The following is a 23,552-nucleotide window of genomic DNA, read 5'->3' on the forward strand; positions in this document are numbered from 1 at the left end:
CTATGAGCTATCTTGAAAAAAACCACTTCAGTATAAGAACAAACCACAAACTCATTCTTTCTGGCGCTCCATGTGTTGTCTGCACATAGACAGACGCTGAAGTGTGCTCGTTATCTTGCGGGAGAACGTCGTGCGGTGAGCACTGACAGGCTGAACTGTCGTGCTGTCGCTGACTAGTTATTGACAAGTTATAAATAGTTTGAAGCTATCTTTTCCTTTCCAGTACTCCAATCCATTTTCGATCTTACTCGATCCCTGCAGGTAGAGGTCGATCACAGATTTCTGTGACTAAACATAGGCGTATGACACTGCTTTCAAATTGCAGGAAGCTTGGGAATGGTGTGAAGGCATAATAAATTATTCGTCACAAGAAACAACACAATATTTTAAATAGCAGATAAGAGAGGACTTAGCTAGAAGTTATATCATGGTAACGGTGTAGACTACCTGAATCTGACTAGAAATTAGAAAATAGTGTTGCAGCTTTCTGTATTTTATTTTTATAAAGGTTGCTTAAAAACGCTATACGACATGTTCTAAAATGTAATTGCTCCCCGTAGATGCTGAAGAACACCAAGTGGATAAATAAAACCATACATCAAACATTTTTAAATTTAATTTTGAAGTATTGCAATAAAATATGATAATTGTCCTTTGACCTTTCGTGAAACAAGGGGAACCTGTGTACGAAGTTACAAGTCTCTAAACTTTCCATCGAGAGCTCCACAGACTGACGGATTTCAACACCATTTATGTAAATCCCTGTCTAGTCCTTAATAGCGGAACATTGTAATGAAATAGTTAAGTACTGTTTTGTAATACAAAGTCTACATTGAACTAAAAACTAACTAGAAATTCAATAAAAACTCACTTTTTATAAAAATTATATATTGTATAAATCTAATTGATTATTTCTAATTAACAGTGCACTTTGGTCACATTAGTAAAGAAGAACTATCTGAGTGATAGTTGCGCTACAAGATATGATTGTAAAGTGCTGTTATAAATATATCCCTTTTCTTTGTTAATAGAGATAGGTAATTGAAGGAATACCAGCCAGTATTTGGGCAACGGAAATAAATACACCCTCACATAAAGCTGTGTAAAGTGATTGTTACAGTAGCACAAGTAGTATTGATGTTTTATTGTTCAACCTTCAATTTTAGTAGCTGTAACACCAAACATACTCTAACCATGAGAAAATAAAGAAAAGAACAACAGTACATGGTTTACAATAAGTATAAAGTACAAATTCCAATTTACATAGTGTTACGAAGATATAATATTAACATTTTTCATTAAAAGTATTATATCCGTATGAAGTTAGTGGTAATGCCGACTGGACGGTTCTTACTTAGTTCGGTATATGTCCTAAATTATAAATCATAGAGATTTTTTTTTACATTAAACTCATATTTGGATATTTGATACCGACGTGTATGATACCTCTCAATGTAATGCATGAAAGATTTGGTATAAGTGTAAACAGTTAATTCGGACCGGATAACTCGATAAAATTTAGATACATTAGCATCTTTATCTTTATGCTTTAAATAGCCACCGAGAATCTAAAAGTTATCGCTTATATTTCAGTCGGCTCGTATAAGGCATATATTTATTACCTTATTAAATGTACACTGACCACGTTTGTAGATAATTAAATTGTAATCAGGACTCTGTTATAAAGTATTCAGACCATGTATTTCCGGAAGTTTCAATTATAATATAATAATAAATTACATTACCTTGTCGTGTAGATGCTTACTGACTGCAATAGATGGCAGCACCCATCTGACAAGCAGATTTCACATTATTGCCCAACATACACAAACCTAACCTAATAAAGATAAGAGTATTATACGGTAGAAGGGTGACCACCTGCCAAGGGGCTGACCTTATTAACATGCAATGCTCTACGTGGGTGCGGATAACGATGTTATTGCTAGGTATATTATCTGTTATAAATGCACAGCAACCGTTTCAATCACTTTCGAGGTTAATAAGTTAAAAATATCTAAAGCGTCTAGAGAGTACAGTATGAGAGGAAACGCGGTAGGTAGTAACGCTGATCTATTACTGAACAATAAACAGTTTGTCTGGGACCATGGTGAACTCCCTGTCTAAGAGTGTGGAGAGTCGCAAGCAAAGAATATTTATTTCCTTTGCAGTTCTCGCTAATTGTTATTGGAAATGTTTCTGCTTTTATAACAACCCTACCACTCCAGACAAAACGTATTATACAATAGAGTACAATTATAGTTCATTTTGTTACACCATTTATTTATTTTAATCTTTAATTTTATATTATATTATATTCGAAGTATCTACACATATGTGATAAAATTATAAAACATAATAGAAATAGAAATATTTTAAATATATATTTAAGTAACTTACTATTTAAAATAATATCGGATAAACGGCTCTAGTTTAGCACATTAGTTTTTAACAAATTTTATTAGGTTTTATTACATATTGTAAATTAAGTTTAAGCATCTGTATATTTTTCACATTAGATTACAGATTAAATTTATGTAATATTTATGTCACACCGAGCGGATGACACAAACACGACTTAATGAGATCTGGTAAGTAACATATTTCACCGTTTCGCCAATAATAGGAGACAGTGGAGAACCCATTGCCATCCCCTCATCTTGACGGTAAATTTTCGCCTATTTTCGCCAATATCTTTATGGAGGAATTCGAGCGAAAAGCTTTGGCTTCAGCTCAGTTCAAACCGAAGAATTGGTGGAAGTATGTGGATGATACCTTTGTTATTCTTTCTCATAAAATAAAAATAAATAAATAAAACAAAGCATTGATTCTCGGTACGGACCCGGAACCAGTAAACAAATCAAAGACCTTGAGAGCTTGCATCTTAAATTAACTAAACACATTAATCATTTAACTTTCTTGCATAAATGTAAGGTTGAAGACCTTATGCCTATAGGGTTAACTCTAAAAACTCCTTTTCATAGTAGGAAAGCCAGTAAAATTTTGTCTTCTGCTTCTAAATCTTTACTTAAAGAAAGAATTGCATATCATCATCGTGAAAGATACCTCCTCCAAAATAGTATTGAGTGCAAAAAAAACTGAATTAAAACCACTGATCGGTACAGAATTCAACAACATTCTCGAAAGCATCCAAAATAGATGTATAAAAGTTTCTGAAACAGATAAGAAAAAGGAAAATCTCCAAACTGGAAAAAATTAGGCCTAAAAAATGTGATTTTCCTAAGGATGGCAACGTGAATACGGATGCAAATAATAAAAATGTAATCAACCTCTCTTCAAAAATCCTGAATGAAGCGGAAATATCATTCTTATCCAAGGGTTTAAACTTTTCTGTGGCACAAAAATCGGTAAAGGCACTGGATTTGGTAACTGGAATCGAGTCGGCTGTTTCACAGTTACCTGAGGAACAGGGTGACCGGTTTCGTTGTGAGGCCAGTCTTTTACTCAGAAAAATTCCTCCCACAAAACCCAATTTGACAATAGAGGAGAAAAAGTCTAGGTCGATCCTTGGGAAAGACGACACGGTCAAAATCTTACCTGCCGACAAAGGCAACGCTACTGTGGTACTTGACTCAGTAGCGTATAAAGAAAAGATTGCGGAAACTTTAAACACTGGCAAATATACAGTTTTAAATAAAGACCCGACTGATTCATTTGAACGCAAAGTAGCAAACACCTTAAGAAAACATAAAGAATTTTTTTCAGATAAATTTAGATCTAAATTAACTCCTCACCACTCCAAAATCCCCCATATGTATGGCCTTCCCAAAATCCACAAACCTACCATCCCTCTCCGGCCCATCATTAGTTCTCGGGATTCACCTTGCAGGGAATTTTCTAAAGTCCTCTTGGACATCTTAACGCCATTGGTAGAAAAAAACTGACTCTTTCATCAAAAATTCCAGGGATTTCGTAGAGAAGTCAAAATCCCTAAAGTTGACTGAAACTGACACACTGGTAAGTTTTGATGTCGAAAGTCTATTTACAAATGTAACAGTTCCAGAAACTCTCGGAATTATTAAATCACGTCTCAAAGAAGACCAAACATTAAAGGATAGAACTAAACTTCCCGTGCCAGTAGTTATGGAACTGTTAGAACAATGAACTCAATGCAATTATTTTGAGTTAGAGGGAAAAATTTACCGTCAAGTTGAGGGGATGGCAATGGGTTCTCCACTGTCTCCTATTTTTGCCAATATCTTTATGGAGGAATTTGAGCGAAAAGCTTTGGCTTCAGCTCAGTTCAAACCGAAGATGTGGTGGATGTATGTGGATGATACCTTTGTTATTTTTTCTCATGGAGACATTGAATTAAATAATTTTTTGAATCACATCAATAGTATTTCTCCTTCCATCCACCTCACAATGGAAGTGGAAGTCCAAAACAATCTTCCCTTTTTGGATGTGTGTGTATTAAGAGATAGGGATGTCCTTAAGACAACTGTTTTTCGAAAGATAACACACACAGGAAAATATTTAAATTATCAATCCAACCATCAAAAATCTGTCAAAGAAGGAGTAGCTTACTCATTGTTTGATAGAGCAAAGAGCTTGTGCTCAGATAAAGATGGACTAAAAGAAGAATTTAAGAAAATTGAATCGGATCTCAGAAGCAATGGATACCCTCAATTAGTAATTAATAAGTGCAAACGAACCAGAAGAATCATTCCTGAGTCAGAAAAACAGAATTGTGATAAATTTGCGTTTATGTCAATCCCTTATGTGCCGGGATTATCGGAGAAAATTAGAAGAGTTGGTAGAAAGTACAAAATTAGAACCGCGTTTAAAACACACAACACTCTTAGACAGTCTAGTAAAAACAAAACCAAAAAATGGCACACAGGATTCCAAAAACTGTGTTTACAGTATAAAATGTAGCTGCAATAGGGAATACATAGGCGAGACAAAAAGACCACTAAACGTAAGGTTAAAAGAACACAAAGAAAACACGAGAAAGGGTTTCACAGAAAAGTAAAAAACTGCACACCATTGTTGGTCCGAAGACCATCATATGAATTGGGATGAAGCCCACATAATACATCGGGAAACACATTTCTTCAAAAGGAAATTAATTGAGGCAACATACATTAAATTGGCAGACCAACCAATCAGTCAACCATCACTCGAGTTAGGCCGCTTTGGTTGCCAATTCTAAAAAATGAACTAAAGAGAAAACCAAAAGTATCAAACGGATCGGATATTTGTAATAAACCAATGCGGAGTCACAATATGGTTTTAAGAAGTTCACCTCGCATGAACCAATAATAACGAAAGGGCCCATTCCTCTTCCCCTTCCCTTGTATTTCCGCCATCTTGTCTTAGCCAGCCGTCACGATTACCATTGGCTAGTCCTTCTGGTCATTCGTAGGTGGTTAGTAGACGAGTGAAGACGTACTGTGACCTGTATTCCGTAGTTTAGTTTTAATGATTAGTGTTTTGTATAGTTTTGTATTAAGTGCATGTCTTTAGTGTTAGTGAAGTTGACTTACAACATGTAGGTTGTGATTCCTGACTTAGGCGTGCCACAACGCTTTAGTAAGATTTGTTTATTTTAACCTAGTTTGTAATTATGTATTAGGTTAGTTCTTTACCTGAAGAAGAGATCAGATTGCAGATCTCGAAACGTAGTGTTACTGTTTTCTTGTTTCACTGAACGATGGCAAATGTCCGGAAAAATCCTGTTTAAAAAAAAATACTGTGGTAAATAAAATCCTGTTTCCTTCACAATCCTTCCATCGTCAAAAATAACCTTCAAACAAAGGATATCAAGGGATTGGAATAAAAGTCTAAATAATCCAAGTTTAACTAAATTTATGTTTCTTCTATCGTTACTTTATATATTTCTGCTGAAACAGCTCAGCTATAAGCGTTTCGGACGCCCATGGAGCTTGTGTACATTCTTCATTAGATATTAGACAGAAAAATAAATAAATAGCTTAACATTTTTAAACAATTGTTACGAATAATACTCTTCCAAAAACATTTTTCAAATAAAATTGAATATTTGTGCGTATATAGTATAGGTATCTGAAATTATGTATTTATATATCTAAAGATTGAAAAAAGGCGTGAAACCATGTTACTTTTTCGTAACATACGAAATTAAATATTGAGTAGTGGAATTGGAAAATTAGAACACTTTTGTTTGGTAACCGTATAATATGACGACTTGAGTTTTATAGTGATCTGCACCAAAAGCACCAAAATCATTATGTTTAGTAACGATGAGTCAGGATCCAACTAACATGTCCATGCCCGTACGGAATATCACCGCTTCTCCACCACGCGGCTGGACGAACCTGTATAACGACGGCCGACTGGCGAGTAGTGATGGGAAAAACAAACACTTAAAAGACGGTGTATCCAAATTCACCCTTGTATTGGAATATATAAATTCAACGATTGATATAAAACCCACCATAGTTAACTTTTGACATGAATAGGCTTCTCTGATCTGTGATATATATATATATTATTGCACAAGTTTAAAACACGAACCTTTTAGTTTCAAACCATGTGGTTTGTTTTTACCTCAAGGATGAAGCATGTTTACTAGATAAGACTGTCTAGATCAAAAACTGTCGTTAAAGATAAATTAAAATTACATTTAGAGACCCTCAGGGATCAATTCTTGGGCCTTTACCATTCAAGGTATACGTCAACAGACCGAATGATGATATACAAAAGGGACACTTTATTTAGTACTCTGACAACACTGTACTTTGTTTCAAAAGACTCACAATATTAAAAATCAAATATGTTGTTTTTACGAATTCTTGCTTTAAGTATTGTACTCATACTATTTTTTAAACTAAACATTCAAAATCGAATTTTATCAATTATTCCTTCAAAACAAATTGGATGTTTTAGTAGCTGGTTTAGTTGAAAGTGTCCCCTCTGCAAATTTATAGGGATGTAAGCCTACCTTCATGGAGGGCTGAGCAAAGACAATCGTATTGATGATGGTTTCCTAGTGTTGCAATAGACGTGTATAAACTACATAATTTCCCAAACGTTTCTTTCGAAGTAAATTTAAAATTTAATATTACGGCGTTGTGCATCCGAATTTGGTTGATTAGGGTCTAGCAATTCATGAATGCTAATGCTTTTCTAACATTTTCTAAGACAGTACTAAGGAGCATATTAGGTATTTATCCCGACTATTCCGGTACGGGATTTACCTTTATGTCAGGACAAATTTTACTTCTGGGCTACCTCCCCTCACACGATTAGGCGAGGGCGAGCTGATCACAAAATATGTTCATTTTTGTTCATTTGTTGCTGGGTTACATTTATATTATTATAGAATGTAATTCAATTTTTCCATCAGTCTTAATAAGTTTGATGTGGCTACTAAGGCCCTACGGCTTAGAGCTAGTTAAAGTAGCTGGTCTCGCTCAGCATACACTATCAGTGAATATGTTATTAAAGTTACCACTGCAATAGTACCGAGAGAAATTGTAACGGATATATCCTCTAATAAATACTCATTCACTCAAACTTTCATACATACATGAGCGGCTCTTAGTTCATACTCTAATTTACAAGGTTAATCTTCAGGAATACAACTTTGCCGGGCCCTCTAAGACGCAAATGTGGAAGTATCCATTACATCAACAACAACAGGTAAACAGCTCAGACAGGTCCTATAATTTCTTATAGGAAAAGCAAGGGCATTTTTATAAGGTATATGAAAAAATGGTCATTTGAAGTATTATTTCATTTTACACATAAATTTATAGCAAAACCAAAAAAAATTATGCGTTTTTATATTTAAAAAAACAACTACCAATGTCAGTGTTTTACGTATTTTATTAGTAAGCCAATATAACAAATCTTAACTCGCATTGATATGAGAACAGCAAAAGTTAAATTACATAAATAAAATCAAAACAAATCCAATTTATCAGCACCATTGAAAATTTGCATTTGTGGGTAAAAGTAATATTGATAAAATAATACAGTATTAAAAACCAAAAACTATTATAATTAAAGTGATTAATTTCATATTTTTTGATTAGTGGAAGGTAAACTTCAAAAAATTGTTCTCCATCAAGGCTCTAAATGGCCCTCTCAAAGAGATATCTTAACCCTTAAAGCGCCGTAAGCGCATATGCGCGCGAGGATCGACTTTGCTCTGAACGCCGTAAGCGCGTAGACGCGCAATTTACTTGTTTTTACTATTTTGCACTGTTAGTTCAGAGTTTGTCCGCTAGACTGTGAGGGTTGTATGTTACAGTAGTGTAGCGGGGCTGTGCCACATCACGTGACAATCTTTGTGTTTATCGATCGATGCTGAACCGGTTTTTGTTGAACAGCTGGCAGTTCGGTAGTATTCCTCAACGCCGCAAGCGCATTTATGCGTACGTCACTGCCTCGCCGGGCAGCTCTTGTATTCTACTTCATATCCTGTTGAAGCAGTGCAAATAGTTGATCGGTAAACTACTGTGTAGTTTATTTGTTATATGATCATCTTTTTATGAAAGTTATATATTTATAAACTTTTGAAGTAGTAAACAGTTTCTTGAATGGCGATAAAAGTATTTTTTCCTCGTAGAAATATTTTTACTCCTTATATTTATAATTATGTATTTTGGCTCTTGTTCCGAAATTTTACATTTATTTTTATTATTTATATTTAGGCTTGTTTTTTACTGCAATAAGTGTTACAATTTTTTATTTACCTCTATAAACATCTGAAAACCATTTTGTAATTATAAAAATAACACCCATTAGATGGCTAAGAATTTGGAAAATATTTGGTTTTCAAATTTTTGGCATGAAATCTAAATTTTTTATAATAACTTTGTATTAAATATGTAATATACTTATTTTCTAGTTCTATTCTAGTACATATAATGACGCAATGTCATCATTTAGATACATAATAAAAAAAAGGAAACAGTAAGCATTGGGTAAAATTTATAAAGGAGCTGGAACGCTACATAGTAAAATCATGTGTATTTAGGGCAATAAATATGATAAAAGATATTTTTTTGCAGTTTCTGTTTTATTTTGTTACCTAAAAAAAGAAATTAAAATTAGCGTTGAGAAAATCTAATTTTAATTTTTTTACAATAAATGAGCGCTAATCCAGAGTTTAGCTGAAACTGTTTGGCGCTTTAAAGGGTTAATCTGATCATCAAAATCGATGAGCTTTGGGAATATTTTAGTTTATGCAAATACTAGCACATTCCCACATCTTCGCTCGCAATTTTCATGCCAAATTTTGTGTATTTTATTGAATAGCTACCATAATTTCAGTAACACGACTATTTTAGACCAATTTAGATAAAACTTTAAGTCCAAATTCATAGCTTTCTAGAGGAAACATTTTTCATGTTATTACATTAAAAGTGCTATCAATCACAAAGGGTATAGGGTCCTTGTTACCATAGGACCTTAGTATATATAAGGCTCGCCCTCGCCTAATCGTGTGAGGGGAGGTAGCCCAGAAGTAAAATTTAATTTGACCTGACATAAAGGTAAATCCCGTACCGGAATAGTCGGGATAAATACCTAATATGCTCCTTAGTACTGTCTTAGAAAATGTTAGAAAAGCATTAGCATTCATGAATTGCTAGACCCTAATCAACCAAATTCGGATGCACAACGCCGTAATATTAAATTTTAAATTTACTTCGAAAGAAACGTTTGGGAAATTATGTAGTTTATACACGTCTATTGCAACACTAGGAAACCATCATCAATACGATTGTCTTTGCTCAGCCCTCCATGAAGGTAGGCTTACATCCCTATAAATTTGCAGAGGGGACACTTTTAACTAAACCAGCTACTAAAACATCCAATTTGTTTTGAAGGAATAATTGATAAAATTTGATTTTGAATGTTTAGTTTAAAAAATAGTATGAGTACAATACTTAAAGCAAGAATTCGTAAAAACAACATATTTGATTTTTAATATTGTGAGTCTTTTGAAACAAAGTACAGTGTTGTCAGAGTACTAAATAAAGTGTCCCTTTTGTATATCATCATTCGGTCTGTTGACGTATACCTTGAATGGTAAAGGCCCAAGAATTGATCCCTGAGGGTCTCTAAATGTAATTTTAATTTATCTTTAACGACAGTTTTTGATCTAGACAGTCTTATCTAGTAAACATGCTTCATCCTTGAGGTAAAAACAAACCACATGATTTGAAACTGAAATGTTCATTTTTTAAACTTGTGCAATAATTTGTATTGCTCCACACAGTCAAGTGCTTTGGAAAGCTCAAGAAATATAATTAAAACAGGTTTACATCATTACAAACTATATAAAGAAATTCTACATGGTTATTTAGCTTATAAATTGGATTATCCTTAAATCAACACTGATGTGGTTTAAAGAACGTAAGGGTTGAAAACAGTCCTCTGGTATTTTTATATACACTTTTAACAATTTTGCTGAAAAAAACAAATATAATTAAAATAAGATGATAGTTTCCAGTTAACCCTATTCGCCCTCATCAACCACTTTCTATGTTTCGAGAATAGAGCCAGAAAATACTATTTCTAATTAGAAATTAATTAATCAATTGAGTGGTGTGAATCATTGACTGCAGAAAAATTCGAGTGACCACACTGACATTCCATTGATGTCACAAGTTTTCTTTGGTTCAATTGTCTATATGATGCGGGCTTCTTTGTCCGTTGGAAGCAGGAATGAGACCTATGGATTTTACGAGAACTAAATAATTGAAAAGAACTTTATAATTTTGTTACTTTGAACTTGAATCCGAATCGGTTTAGTGTGAATTTTAGAACTTCCTGCTTCCAAAGATTGAAAAATCAAATAGTTCTTGATATACAGTAATACAAATTTAAAATACAGCAAGTATTACCCTCTGTCATAGCGGTAGCATTAATAATAGACGGGCCCTTACGTGTCGTAGTGACCGTAGTCCAATACATTAACTACATGTACATAAATATAAAATACAATAATTGAGTTATAGTACTTATCTGGTCTCCTGAAGGTAATACGACGAATTCATGAGTTGCTACAGTCTAAACTTCAGACTATTGTTAAATATAAATATTCAGACAACATCTAAGTGAGATAATTTCAGTGAACAATGTAACATTTTGACTTGCCCATTTAAAAGATGTTGCTGTCGAATCAACAGGGTCTCAGCCGTGGTGTCAGAGTCACAGATCCAAAGAAGAGCGAACACTGTTAACTCCGTCCGTACCGACTTAAGGACAACGAATCAAGTATTACGGTTTAGAAATTGGAATTTTCATAGTAACGCGGTATAATTAATTGTTAGGTGAGATATAATTATATTATGTTTTATAATAGTACAATTATTCTAATTAATAGTTATGTATGCAAAGAGACTCAAACACACAGTAAAATAATGGTTATCTACAGGAACATGTCAAAAAGTATACTTATAGAGAATAATACATATTCTAGACATTTTGTATCGTTATGTGTGCTCTAAATATAAAATATTATTTATCTAAACTTGAAATTGAACTTTGATTTGGTTTTATTATTACCACTTTTTGCTTAGATTTGAGGAAATAAATTCTTTCCAAACAAGTATGTTGGGGAAATAAGACGGTTTGCATAAAATGATATTTTGTATACCACATTTGTAACATATGTTGTAATTTAATCGAGCTGGATTGGGTTGTTAGGCATGACACTATGTTTCATAAACATTTTTATTGAAAACTTGTTAAATGATTTTAAAGCTTCAAATTAAAGATTAATTTTAACATGTTTACTTGGCATCCAAAAACTATAAAATATAAAATGGTTTCATCAGAATAATTGCCATAGATGTATATGATGAAATTTATCACAGATTATATTAGTGTATTTTAATTTAATAAGTCAATCAAAGTAGATCAGTGTAAAAATAAATTAGCTAATGTGCAAGATAAATTTAATAATACTAGATCTAAATTTTAAACATTTACTGCTGTTGATGAGTTAACTTGAAATACAGAGTAGGCTGTACATGTTTTTTTTTTCAAGGTATACACCAGTGGCTTTATCTTTATACTGCACTCTATACTCCATTTACTATTACGGTGAGTGTTCTAATGTAATGCTGCCCAAATGTAGGTCAGGTCAGGAATCTTGTTCAGTTTAAATATTTCAAATAATTATAAAGCAATGTTTTTATAATTAAAAATTAGTACATATTTTTATAATATTATTGATAATAATGATAAAATGGGTAATATTATCCTCAATTTTAAGGTGCATACTGAGGTTTAAATATAATAGAGTTCATTAGAGTCCAAATGATAATATTGAAGCTGAATCCAAACTCTACATTTTATAGTAGTTTTCTTTTGTATTCATAACAGATTTACTAACAGGATATCCTAGTACAAGTAACATATCTAGGTTTCTGTATCTTTGCATTACAAATTATTATAAAAGCTGTGTATCCAACAGTAAGTTATTATTAAAACATTTACACAAATTATAAAATTTTAACTTCCCATATTTCCACGTAATTATCTATAACTGTTGTACGTTCAGCACTGACCCTATTGTCTTCCTCACCACTACTCATTTTCATAAAACAAAATATAACACTATAATACATTACAAATTAACGATATATCCTATTGAAATAGTGCACAGGGGGAACAAAACATCAGAACAACAGGGAGCAGTAGGCCTACAGACAACAATGTGCAGCTGACAAGACGGCGTGCGGCGCCTGCTCGAAACAGGCAGTGGCTGGACTCTAGTCGTTTATACTCGGTTTATGTACTCTGGAGCTTAGTCATTTTCCTCTGAGTACGGTTTTGTTTTCGCTTGATATCTCGGAACTTAGTCGTTCTTTTGCTGTATCGCTCCACATGGTGATACTTCACCGCCTTAGCAACCAATTTACGCAATAAAATCTATTTTTAAATTTTTGTACTTTCGGCGTTTTTCCTCTGCACCCTTCGTTTATTTATGAATAGACTGTAAGTTATGGGGAGAATAGATTCCAAGCTGAACGCTAGCTGCAGAGATCTAGTTTTCTAGCATACAAGAAATGTAAACATCCTCCAGTCTCAGGTAACTATCACCCCAAAATCAGTTGTCAACATAACCTCAACAATCTGAAAAAAATCGGAGATGTGGTGATATTTTTGTAATAAAACAGGACATGACCAGAGTATTATTACCAAAACGGAAGACTTCAAAGCAGTCAACTACCACGTGTCCAAAAAAGTTGTAAATAAGGTAGTGCAAACACAAGAAATATTCTTGGATGGTTGTCCCAAAGGTACCTGAAATAATAGTTCTGTCAGAGGAGAGGAATCGACATCTGTACCTGGCGTGATAAACGTAAACTCGGTTTTAACTAAGCATGTAAGACTGACAGTCCTTGCTACCATAATATATAATACTCAGCACTCGGTATTACATTACACAGGAAGCTCACTATCGTTAATAAATAAACGTAAGCACGAGTTAACGCAAACAAATTAGATTTTTATATTGGTTCCCACTAATACTAAATGTGTTATGGTATATGGTTTGAGATTATTATTTTGGAAAAACTTTAACTCAGATAATTATAGTGGTATTTTCTTGGAAGTCAATGTTTACTGTAGCTAAGTTGTTATCCTGGATTGAATTTTAGGAACTGCTTTTACGAAAGTGACTGGCATGATTACTAACGTACAAGAAGACCTATATTATTTTAAATACAAACACAATTATTGCGCTTTTTAAAATATCAACGAAATAAGAAGTAATAATAAAACTGAAAAATTATAATAGGGTTTTAGTAAAATGAAGGGTGAAATTATAAAAAATATTTTCAGAGATTGTTATCAAAGTTTCAATCTGAGAAGTATTTAAAGATTAATTTGTAATACTAACCAGTATTTTATTGAACATTTAATGCGACACAAGTAACTAATATTAATACATTTCTGTACTCTGCAATATAAGACATGCGGTATTAAAGAAGGCTTTCTCTAGGATTAGCGTATAGAACAAAACTGAGAGAGGAGAGGCGAAAAAGTTGATGTAATGTGTAAGCTTCCTGCAAGACCATTAGGTACTAGCACTTCGTCAGTAGCTTAATGTGTTCTATAAATATCTCCCTGATTAATAGGCAAAGTTATAATTCAGTTAATTTAAATTCCAATTTGATATGTTCTTGGAAATCCATTCGATCCAACCATAGAATTAACTTTAATTCCACCATAGATAAAGAAAGACTCTTTGATTATTTTATTCTCTAAAATTAAAAAAAAACACCTTTTTCATTTGTTTTCTATTTCTCACTGAGTCAAACACTTAATTGTCAAACGAATTAATAAGCAAGATCATGTGTTGATGAGTCAGTATGTTTGTAATAAATAACATAAAAATGTGGGAAATTACAATTACCACTGATTTTGAATACGGCCTCACCCCAATTCTTCTAATCAACAAATGCTTCCATTTATAATCTTATTCCGTTGCAAAAGATTCGTAGATTTGAAACGGATTTGAAAGATGTGAAAACAAAAAATAAGTAGCAATAATTAGATCAAGCCAAATATGCAGAGAAATGTCTACAACATAAAACACTTTACATTAAAATAATCAACCGTCACACACAGACAAAAGGAAAATCTACATCAGGTAATAATAATAATAAAAATTATACGAGTATATGAGTAATTGTGACTCGTATGATTTTAGTTATTATTATTACCTGACGTAGATATATATATATATATATATATATATATATATATATATATATATATATATGTGTGTGTGTGTGTGTGTGCGCGCGCGCGCGCTAGAAATATATATATATATATATATATATATTATATATATATATATATATATATATATAAACTAAACATATATGTCAAGAGGGATATGTATATGAGATATATTAAAATGTAACTTCTAAATAGGTAATTAACAACCTTGGCAGGGATTGGGACTGCCTGTGCTTAAAACAGTTGCCGTGCATTCACCTATGTTACTGAACAAACAGCAATGGTTGCAGTGAAAACTGTTATACGCACCCAGGTTAGAGCATTACATGTTACTAGTGCCAGTCCTTGGGCAGGTCGTCACCCTTCTACCATGTAATACTACCCTCCCTTATTAGCTTGAATATTTGAGATATTTAGGTTACGTCACGTGTGCTGCAATCTACCGCATACAATATGCACTAAACTCGACAAGAGAATAATGTAGATCCGTAAATTCTAACTAAGACGTAATGAATTGTCAACCACGTCTTTGCGTTTGGAAGAATCAAAACGATACAAGCATGGGAAAGGGATACAAAATATCAAGCTGTGTGGAATCCTTTCCTTAAAAATGTTCCTTGAAATCAGTTGTACTCATATACTAACATTCAGGTAATATTTTAATCACTGTCAGGCCAATTAAAAGGATGAGAGAAAATCGTTAGATTAAAATAGTGTAGACTGTAATTAAAAATATACTTACTTGTTTGGAGGTCAGTTTATTTAGTGGTGCAAAAGAGTAAAAAATATAAATTTTTAGAAAAAAATTAATTATTTCATATTTTTAAAAAGCACCTATTGATATACTTTTACTGTATATGTGCGTATCACACCACCACAACTCCGTCAGGTTTATTACTTATAACATTTTATTTTCTAAAATAAAACTTTCACAAAAATTTCAAGAAGTCAGATTGAGTATTTAAACTATAACAATTGGCTCTGGAATACTGAACCGCACTACCACTAAAAATAATAAAAAAGTGAAGCAATATAACTTTTAAAAGTAAATATCACACAAGGGAAGAACTTTTAAGAACAGGGTTCTATGCCAACAAGGAATGGTAGCGTTTAATTTAACAGTTTAAATACGTTTTATTATTGTAACATTACAACTCGCACTGTTTTTTCTCTTCCCTGTGAGTGTGTCCATTACAGTTGATATACACACTATTCGTTTATGTCTAAAAAGCCAAAATTTAAGAAACGTCTGGGGAAATTTCACATATAAAATCTTAAATTTTTGGACAGTGTATAACATCATTGAAAAGTGTGAATTAGTTTGTTTTTAAATTTATGCAAAATATGTTAATAAACTTGTACCAGCCCTCAGCGGTAAGTGATAAATAACAGACAAGTGTAGTAGTGGCCTGGTGCCCCATAAATTATTTTACATACAGTTAAATATATAGTGAAATAAGCTATGGTTTATTAGTACTTCTGCTGTTCTACAGGTACCATAAGTCAAAGTTATGGAGTTGCTACAATATTAATACTGCAAAGCTTAATTGTATAGTCACTAAAATTCGAGACAACATATACAGCAATACATTGCAATAACCAAAACATCTACGTGAATCGTAATTCAATAAAAAGATGTTGATATTTTTACCATTATTCCCCATTTGTAGGAATGTATTCCAGCATAAACGACGGAGGCTCAGCAAGCGGTGTCTGTTTCGGCAATCATAGCTCGGAAGAAGACTGAATATGAACTCTTGCCATAACACCCCTCTCTCCGTATGTAATCTTGAAGCCAAATTGCTCAAAATGCAACTGTCCTAAACAATTTTTCAAAGGTAGGTTTTAAAATTGTGTTTTCATGGTAACGAGGAATAAAATGATTGTTTGTTAAGAAAGAGACTAATCGTATGGCTTTATTTTTTTTTAGAAATTATCAGGAAGAAGAACTATAACTTAACACCAGGGTGTTAAAATGTTCAAGGCCCATTTAAAGAATAATATTGAGTGTAATACATCACTTACCCATGCCTGGGCTATCAAGAAAATACAACAAAAATACGTGATTATTTTGGAATCGTTTTGCACATAAATATGTGGAAATAAGCTATATATATATATACATTTATACAATTTAATGTAAATAAAAGTCGTTTGACAGGTATTTGGTCTTCCGATCATATGTTAGTTTGCTTATTTAAACACATATGTGACAGATACGGCCAAATCCAAAATAATTGAATCGGAAAAAAGTAAGCGCTCTGTGGTGTAATGGTAGCACAATTCACCCGGCAAGTGAGAGATCCGGGTTCGACTCCCGGCGGAGCAAGTACTTTTTGCGATTCAATGTTTATTGAAATTTATATATATATATATATAATAAATTTGTATAGAATGGCAGTAGCCTTATTTAAATTTCAATAAACATTGAATCGCAAAAAGTATTTGCTCCGCCGGGACACGAACCCGGCGGAGTTTGGTTATTTAAACTTATATGTGACAGATACAGCTAAATACAAAATAACTGAATCGTAAAAAGTGAGGGCTCTGTGGCATATTGGCAGCACATTCACCCGGCAAGTAAGAGATCCGGGTTCGCGGAATCGATTGGAAATGTTTGTAAAATATTTTTCAAATAACCAAAAGTATGTTATAAATCTTTAGAAAAATCTTTATTCTACAATATTAATCATATCACAATCTGTCTCTTTAATTTTCTTCGTTTCCGACAAATAATTAATGTAAGTTATCTTATCTTGATTTATTTATTTGACATTATTATCTTTTAATATATTCAAAAATATTTTTGGCAAATAAACTTTATAATCTTCCAATTCTGCAATGATTGTTAATCCAAATTTATCTTTAATTCTTTCTAAATTCAAATTTTTATATTTCTCACTTATCTTTAATTCATTTATCTTCTTTATATTCTCTAACTTTGAATTCACCAACATCGTTCAACTCTTTCAAGAACTCTGTTAATCTAAAGGAACCAGAAAAATTATACTTCTTGAGGATGATAATAAATATTCTAGACATTTTTGTAGGGTAATATGTGGTCTTTAACATGAAATATCATTGATCTAAGCTTGTATGAAATACATCTGGTTTTTTCAGCATTAAGACTTTTTGGTCGAAATCTGGCAAATATGTTGTTTTGCATGCAAATATGTTAGAAAAGAATATAGCTTGCATCTAGAAATATTTTTCCACCGCAATCGTACCATATATTAATTAAAAAATGTAATCGAGCTGGATAGGGTTTAACTAAAAATGAGTGTATTTTTTCATGAAACCTATTCAATGAAAGTATGGAGCTCAAATTAAAAACAGGCGAACTAATATATGTTTAAATGAGAAAGAGTTTTATTTTGCGTTAATTAAATTATAAAATACAAGTGGTTTAATCAGAACAAAAGCAATGATGATTATGATGATTTTAAAATGCATAGTATTAGTACGTTTTAATTCGTTAGATAAAAAAATGTTAAACGTTGATCGTCCTTACTTTACAAAATATAAAATATTCTACTATTTCTCAACATCGGCCATCTGAAAATTGTTGTTATGGGACGCCCTGTATTTTATGATAAATTTAATTTAAAATGTTATTTAAAGACTTTTATCATTGGTTATTTACAAACTACTAATTTAGAGTTGTAATTATTTCAAGTAATGTCTCCAAACTTTACACTGATTATATTCAAGTTCTTCGCTGTATAAATAGTCTTAGTCATCTCAAAAAGTTTAATATTTAACTAAATTTTTGAAGGTTGTTTTTTAAAATATACCATAAATTACGTACCGTTCTCATTTACAAATTTTCATCAGTGCTTAGTTTAAACTATACAATACAAACCTCATAAAAATCACCAAGTAATAAATTAATAAAATATTATTAAATACCAGTTATTTGAAACACTAACTTATTATGATTTCTTTCCAATGTTTGATGTATGCAGTTAAAGTAAAATACATATTATCCAACTGATTAACTTCTCATATTTTACCTCGTCTATGTAAAATTATTAAAATTGGAGCAAAGGAAAGCAAAAACTGGGAAGTTTTTATAAGAAAGAGGGTAACAAAACGTTTCACCAATGTAATAACGGTCATATTCTAGACAAGCAGATACAAGGATCAGCCCTCAGTCGAGCTTTGTCACACTGGGCGGATGGACTAAACAAGACTTGATAAGATCTATTATTGTTGGTAACTAACACAATCTTTCACTATCGCAATGAATAATAATTGAATTATATTTACAAATACAAATATAATTAATAATGCTAATTAATATAATTATAATATGTAAGTGGGAGTGCCAATGCCATATGGACCGTAATGATAAGTTTATGTCATGTAATACTAACGCTATTAGACTTACAGCTTTGGAACCTTTTTTTAAGATTTAGAGTTTTTCCTGCTATATATTTTCTCAATAACTGAGGATATGGAGGAGATAAGTTTAATTTTTTTCATTATATTTTAATTTTTTTGTAAATGCTTGCTATGAATAATATATTGCTTATTTTAAAATTATAGCGATGTGGTACTTGCACTATGGTGACGGTTACTTTAGTCATAATTCATTTCTGGATTTCTCGAATTCATTCATAATCTATGTATTGTTTAAAAAATTAAGAAAAGTATATTACGGAACATTTGTATAATCATAGTCTTTGTATTGTTAAGGAAATGAAGTTAGATATAGGGTAGGCTTTAAAGTTATATATGAAGCCCAGCGCTTACTAAATACGAACAATTCTGACCAAAACCTCTTCGCGTACTGCTTAACAGTGAGTGAGGGAAATTATGCAAGCCCAATGTGCAATTTTTGTATTTCTACTGTTAGCTTTTAATGGCGGTTCATGATGAATATTCAGTTAAGAGTTACTCAATTAAACTTGCCACCAATAAACGGAAATTCAAGTTTCCTATGCTAGATCGTTTGGATATGAAGATTCTTGAATTTTAATAATATCTAAACAAAGAAAATGATGTTAAGTTTCAGTATCTCACCAAGTGAAGTTGGATTACAAAAGAGCCAGGGAATTTTTTTGCTAGTTTTCCCTCACCAGGTAGCAAATATTACAAGGCACTAAATAATCGAAAGGTGTAGAATTTTTTAGTGCTCGTACTAACAAGTACTCGTAGTACACTGTTAGTTGTGTACTAGTTTAAATAATTGTTAAAGTTTTATACCTATTAATCTAGGGAGATATACTCAAACGTGTCTTTAAATATTTGCTACTAAATTGAATCTCACTAAAGACATTTAGTATAGGTAAAAATAAAAATTCCTCAACGATATTTCCACTAATATAGTAAAGTTATTTAATTGGAAGTTTTAGAATTTGGCAGAAAAGGAAATCAAGTATTTACAACGAAAACAGTTCAGAGAAGAAACAGAATAGTATGTTAACGAGCCTATTGCACTTTCCTGGAATATTAAGTAGGATATGAGGAATGCGTTTGGTCTAGCCTTTCAGGAATGTAGTTACGGGTGTAGGCCATATATTTATAAAATAGAAAAATAGTTAATCAGTATATAAAAATAAATCAGCTAAATTTGAAGCATCTAAAATGCTGCTTATTAAGCTTGAAATACAGAGTAGGCTATGCATGTTTATTTTTTAAACATAGAACATCAGTTTTTTTATCTTTATAACTTTACTTTACACTCCATTTACTGTAATGTCGAGCCTTTTCAAAATCAGTCGCCAAAAAAATACGCTTAACGTGATACTTAATAAATTTAGGTTAAGGCAGGGATCTTTTTCTATTTTAACATTGCATATAATAAAACAGAAATGCATTTTAAACGTTTCATGGTACAAAATCGACAATATTTTTAAATTCTTTCCTTAAAAGTAATTAGGTAATATTACACTGAGATTTTAAGGTACATTTTAAGTTGCGAGTTACGCTAGTCAGTTAAATTTGTGAAATGATAATATGTAATCCAAATTCTAACTCTACAGCCTATAGTATTTGCGTTTGTTTACGTATTCATAAACAGATTAAGTTACAGGATGTCCAGATCAAAATAACTGTAGGTCAGTGTCTGCTTGCATGAAAAATAATGAAAAAGATGTGCATTTTAATAAAGCTCAAATAATATAGCAATTACAAACAATCAAAACACAAATTATTATAGGTGTTTAACTTCCCCTATTTACACATAATTAACTATATTAAAAACTTGTTGTACAGCCGATAAGATACAATTTTATCGATACATGATCGCGGGCCTTTTTGAGCATTTATAAAAGGGTTTTACACAAATAAAAAAACTATTTCAATTTGTCTTGATCCATCTAATTTTATATATAACTTATCTATATATAAACATTAAAGTTATAAGGCAGTAGTACGGCATACCAACGATCATGTAAGTATACAATCAAACTTTCAAGTGCAAAGCAAATTCATTCAGGGACCAAGAGCTAAGTAGCACAACGTATGTGGCATATTGTAAATTTTCCTATAATAGATAATGTCCTTAAAATGTAGTAGAGGAATTTAGCAATGTTAGGATACTGTGAAGAAACATTAGGCAGGGACAGTGACAAAGTAAGTTGCGAAGTTTATATATTAAAATGCAAATGAGATTTTTCTTTCCAGATTACAATCCAAGACGGATAGGCCGGGAAAAGAGAAATTCAGATAAAATGAAATTACGCATCACCTAATAGAACCTGGTCTTGTATTATAAACATTTATAACTTGTAAAATAAATTATAAAGGAAATTTAAAAAGTCACAGAAATAAAAATATGCCGGTCAATTTTCTTAACTTAAATTGATATTATATTTAAAAAAAACAACCAATTTTTTTGCTTTTTTTATATTATATTTAGTACAAACATGGTTTTATAATTATATCCTATGATCCAAATATACTTATTTTTGACCAACGAAAGTATGAGTAACACCGCGATTAAATGGGTTATGCGAGCATAAAAAATCATTTTAACCGTATTCAATAGAAGATAAAAATTTTCTCGTTTATTGAAATTTAACACTGAAATTTCTAACTTTACTTGAATTGCACACAGATAACATACACTTGAAATGAAATCAAAATAATAGTTTCGTGGATTCAGAGATATAAGGATGTGTTAGTACGTCGTGTGATGTAAGATATAGTAGTAAAAATAAAAATATATATACCTTTAATATTGAGTTACATGAAACTAATATATATTGATGTGCAGTCTCGGATAGACTATATATTTTTAAAGATTAAAAATAAAGCAATAACACTTGGTACACCATTAACTGGCCATATCCAGTATCCAATACACTAATGGTACACTATAAAGGTAATCGGATAAATAATGTATTGATTGGGAAGAGAAGATAGCAAAAACAAATGCAATTGTAAATAACTTGATAGTAGTAATTGATAAGGTATAATAAATTAGAGTAAGGATATTATTGTGATATTATAATACAAGTATACCAACTATGTCATAATATAAAGTGGTAAATTTCATTTACCAAAAAGCAAGTGTGCTTATTCAAAACAAGGGTATACTACAACAAGTTGTTTGGACTTATCTAATGCATAATTACATTTCCTAATTTTAAATTTGATTTAGACAGTGGCAAATAGAAACATCTCTCTAACTTTAGAAGCATGTGGTTGTCATGTGAACTGACGATGAATTGTTTTTCACTAACTTTACTTCTGCTATCTGTTGGAACTATAACCTGGATAAGAGTGCTCTGAGAGTGAAACCTCACCTCTGGATTTAAAGTGGATCATACTTTATTGAATTGATCATAGCTCTTGGTCCCTGAATGAATTTGCTTTGCACTTGAAAGTTTTGATTGTATACTTACATGATCGTTGGTAATTGCCGTACTACTGCCTTATAACTTTAATGTTTATATATAGATAAGTTATATATAAAATTAGATGGATCAAGACAAATTGAAATAGTGTTTTTATTTGTGTAAAACCCTTTTATAAATGCTCAAAAGGCCGCGATCATGTATCGATAAAATTGTATCTTATCGGCTGTACAACAGTTTTATATAGTTAATTATGTGTAAATAGGGGAAGTTAAACACCTATAATAATTTGTGTTTGATTGTTTGTAATTGCTATATTATTTGAGCTTTATTAAAATGCACATCTTTTTCATTATTTTTCATGCAAGCAGACACTGACCTACAGTTATTTTGATCTGGACATCCTGTAACTTAATCTGTTATGAATACGTAAACAAACGCAAATACTATAGGCTGTAGAGTTAGAATTTGGATTACATATTATCATTTCACAAATTTAACTGACTAGCGTAACTCGCAACTTAAAATGTACCTTAAAATCTCAGTGTAATATTACCTAATTACTTTTAAGGAAGAATTTAAAATATTGTCGATTTTGTACCATGAAACGTTTAAAATGCATTTCTGTTTTATTATATGCAATGTTAAAATAGAAAAAGATCCCTGCCTTAACCTAAATTTATTAAGTATCACGTTAAGCGTATTTTTTGGCGACTGATTTTGAAAAGGCTCGACATTACAGTAAATGGAGTGTAAAGTAAAGTATAAAGATAAAAAAACTGATGTTTATGTTTAAAAAATAAACATGCATAGCCTACTCTGTATTTCAAGCTTAATAAGCAGCATTTTAGATGCTTCAAATTTAGCTGATTTATTTTTATACTGATTAACTATTTTTCTATTTTATAAATATATGGCCTACACCCGTAACTACATTCCTGAAAGGCTAGACCAACGCATTCCTCATATCCTACTTAATATTCCAGAAAGTGCAATAGGCTCGTTAACATACTATTCTGTTTCTTCTCTGAACTG

The sequence above is a fragment of the Homalodisca vitripennis genome, unplaced genomic scaffold (assembly GCF_021130785.1).
Source record: "Homalodisca vitripennis isolate AUS2020 unplaced genomic scaffold, UT_GWSS_2.1 ScUCBcl_902;HRSCAF=3827, whole genome shotgun sequence".
NCBI lineage: Eukaryota > Metazoa > Arthropoda > Insecta > Hemiptera > Cicadellidae > Homalodisca > Homalodisca vitripennis.